The sequence below is a fragment of the Myotis davidii genome, unplaced genomic scaffold (assembly GCF_000327345.1).
Source record: "Myotis davidii unplaced genomic scaffold, ASM32734v1 scaffold955, whole genome shotgun sequence".
Lineage (NCBI taxonomy): Eukaryota > Metazoa > Chordata > Mammalia > Chiroptera > Vespertilionidae > Myotis > Myotis davidii.
The window spans coordinates 660,260-664,427 of record NW_006287066.1 but is presented as its reverse complement, the minus strand read 5'-3'; the positions used below and the strand labels follow the sequence as shown (position 1 = coordinate 664,427).

Here is a 4,168-nt window from a genome sequence, read left to right as displayed (position 1 = left end):
CAGGCCTGGTCCCCCACAACTTCCCTCCCCTGCAGGTCTGTTTGCCCACAGCTGCCCTCCCTAGCTGCCCTGGTTGCTCACAACTGCCTTCCTCTGCTGGCCATCTTGTGCAAGGCTGTGATGGTCAATTTGCATATCACCTCTTCATTATATAGAATACTCAAAATTTAAATTCACCCAACTGTTCCCTAAATGTTTGGGTTGTTTTGTTTGTTTTTAGTCCAGGGCCCAATAAAAGATCACTTATTGCATTTGTTTTTATCTCTTAAGATAAAATTGTTAATGAGATATTTTACATTCTGTGTGTGTGTGTATGTATACTAAATTTTCTAAACTGGTTTGTATTATACTTAAAACAAATATTAATTTTGATTAGTCACATTTCAGATTTTCATTGGCCACATGTTTTTAACTGGCTACTGTATGGGGATAGTGCAGGTTTAGTGGTTTTGATCTAGGGCACAGGGGAGCCAGACTAACTATGTTAAAATCTTGCCTTTTCCATAGCTTGCTTCATGACTTTGAGTAAGTTATTTATTTTCCTTTGTGGCTCAGTTTTCTTGTTGTAAATGGGGATAATAATAATTTCTGCCATTAGGGTTGGAGAAGTAAGGTAAGCACTAAGTCAGTGCCTGGCATAGTAAGTGTTCACTCATGTTAACTATTATTATTATATCTTTAGACTTGGTCCCTTAATTCCCATTCTGTCTTAGAAGTATCCTTGTATTTTGTTAGAGAAGCTAGGACTAGATCTTGGATCCCTGGACTTCTGTTTTATAAGTTGTTGTTTCTTGTCCTCAGTCTCTTGCTTTACTTCTTCTATGGTGACATTATAAACCATTAAGATAAATTAGATTTTCCAGGACAGTTTTGATATCAAGTGTTCGTTCTCTCCGCCTCTGTTAGTATAATTCATGGAAGTGAAAGGGAAAACCCAACAACTTTGCAAGTGGCAATGAATTAATGTAATATTTATTATTGTGATTTTTAAAAACCACAAATGATTGCAAAAGATTGGGAGCTACAATAGACTGGGTTGTTGCCTTTCTCTTTGTAAACACACAAATACCTCTCAACCACAAAAGCCTATATAATTGTAACAATAAGGTAAAACATTAGCATATGAAGTAGAGATGATTTTGAATATTCATGTGTAGTTGTGTTGAGTTCAGAGTTACTTAGGATGTGTTTCAGATTAGAAAACTCCGTTTTTATATTAGGTCAAAGTAACTGTAGATGATTGGAAAATAAATATTTAATGAGTTTTGAAAATAAGACATTCTATTGTAAAAGAATTTGACAATTTACTGTGATAAAACATTTTATACTCAGAATATTATTAAAGTGTTGCTTATGGTAGAAAAGTATGACACTACTTAACAATTGAAGTATTGAATTATAACATAAAACAGTCATAATTCAAATCTTTGGATTGCACCTCTAAGTTAATTTTCACATTATATTATCATTGAGCCCCTATTTTCATTAGTATGCAAAAGTGGAATTGAAAAATACTCTTGCTTTAGAAATTCAAAAGACTCTGCATCATGTATTGGGTGAAATGTCATACTCTTAGAAGAATCTTCTGGCCACAAATAACAAAAAGTTGCTTATAAGATGTTTTCATGGAAGTTATATATAGTTAATGTGAAAATTTTTTCTCATTTAGCAGAATGAAAAATGGCCAATTCAGATTTTCCTCCTATTTCAAGCTGAAATATAAATAATGCTAATATTGTTGGCATTTTAACTAAGACTATTATTAACATACTTTTTCTAAGAATTGTTTTAGAGAATTTCCAGGTAATTGTTCAGAACATTGGTAGTATTGATTGCAGGTTAATCGGATTTGCCTACTTTTCTTACAGATCATGTAGAAGTTATAAAGTGTTAATATTAATTATTTATGACATTTTAAAATGTGATATTAAAACATTTTTACACAGAACAGATTTGAAATCTATCCATCTATCTATCCTGTCTAATAAAAGAGAAACATGGTAATTGGCGTACGACCACTATTTTTCCCTGTTGTACATCCCTCTTGGGCTAAGAAAATATTAAAATCAGAAGTTTTTCTTCTACAACAGCTCCAGTATTTCATTCCTTCATGGAAAATAGGTACACCAGAATGATATACACCAGCGATTCTCAACCTGTGGGTCGCGACCCCTTTGGGGGTTGAACGACCCTTTCACAGTGGTGGCCTAAGACCATTGGAAAACACATATATAATTACTTACTGTTTTTGTGATTAATCACTATGCTTTCATTATGTTCAATTTGTAACAATGAAAATACATCCTGCATATCAGATATTTACATTACGATTCATAACAGTAGCAAAGTTACAGTTATGAAGTAGCGACGTAAATAATTTTATGTTTGGGGGTCACCACAACATGAGGAATTGTATTAAAAGGTCATGGCATTAGGAAGATTGAGAACCACTGATATACACAGACTTCTTCTGGACTCTGTAGACCCTGATACGTCTTTGTACACCCTCCATTTTTACGTGAGGTCCCAGTCTTAATTTCATCACTGTCTTCTTCCTTGTTGTTTTCATTCCCCAATGACAGTTTAAGTTTATCAAGTGCTTGTTTTAGGGAAGCAGATACTTTTAATTCCAAATTTGTCATTTGTTCATCTGGGCTTGGCCTCTTTATTGCTTCTACTGGTTTAATGACTTGAATGATGTACTCCTGAAATTTGGGTTTTAATTTAGATAGTTCTTCTCAGCAGTGTTGACTTCTCAGGGTTGACTGGCTCAGGTGGCTTTTCACTATTATGCCTACATTTGGTACAACCTATAATGCTTTTAAAAAATTAGAAAAATACATTGTTCTTCTCTTACAGTAAGACCAACCATTTAATGCATCATGAAAGACTGTACACCTGGTTGGTATGTGCAAGCATCGTTGGAATTGCTCTGGGATCGAAGTGCTGGCTGCAGCCCTGGTTGTAGCACAGCAGGACCATTTCTGTTCCAAGCAATCCAAGTCAGGCCCAATGCCAGGGGCTTCAGTGCGGTGCGCGTATAGCTCCCCCTGCAAGCACTGGTCTGACCCAAACATTTTGTGTTGAAATTGAGAACTTAAAGCTAGAGAGTCTGAACTACTAGTATATATGGTGATGATAGTGGACACCAAAAGACCAGGAAGGATAAAAGGTACCATTTAGAGACTAACTGGATGCAATAGAATGATCAAAAGTAATGTTATTAAGGAGTAAAAGAAATATGAAGTCCTTTGACAGTATCTTACAATGAGGAGATAATTTTCTTAGTATGAATAACATTATACAGAATGTTTACATTTGTCGGTGTATAACAATTCTTTTTTTTTTATTCCTCACCAGAGGAAATTTTTTCCATTGATTTCTAGAGAGAGTAGAAGGGAGGAAGGAGGGAGTGGGGAGAGAGAAACATTCATGTGAGAGAGACACATCCATTGGTTACTCCCTGCACACCCCTCTTACCAGGGCTGGTAAAGCTGCAGCAACCAAGGTAGATGCCCTTGACTGGGAAGCGAAGCCACGACCCTTTGGTCCACAGGCTGAAGCTCTACCAGCCGTGGGCAAACTACGGCCCGCGGGCCAGATCCAGCCCATTTGAAATGAATAAAACTATTGAAAAAAAAGACCATACCCTTTTATGTAATGATGTTTACTTTGAATTTATATTAGTTCACACAAACACTCGATCCATGCTTTTGTTCCGGCCCTCCGGTCCAGTTTAAGAACCCATTGTGGCCCTCGAGTCAAAAAGTTTGCCCATCCCTGCGTCTAACCACTGAGAAAAAATGGTCAGAGCTGTCAGCATTTCTGCTATCAGACTTTGAACCTCTTTGGCCAATAAGACAGTTAGATTTAATTTTATTTCTGCCAGTAGTCAAATACTGTCTGTTTTTGTTTACTTGTTTGTTTTTTACTAAGGATATAGTAAAATTTAGAATTATCATTGGCCATACACGTTTTGTAGTGAGTGATATGTGATATGATTTGTTGCTTTTTGGCGATAGGGATTACAACTGAAATAAGTTCTCTGTGGATATTTTCCTTTCTTAAGATGGAATTCTATCAATAAGTGTGAAATATTTTACCAAAAAGTGAGGAATAGTCCATGAAGAAGTGAAAGCTATTTTATTAAGAAGCGAGAAATTTGTAG

General features: G+C 35.8%; 1 pseudogene; it reads right to left on the bottom strand.

The window, feature by feature from the left end:
- Window positions 1-709: 709 nt before the first annotated feature.
- LOC102764714 lies at window positions 710-3,002 on the bottom strand (annotated as a pseudogene).
- Window positions 3,003-4,168: the final 1,166 nt, after the last annotated feature.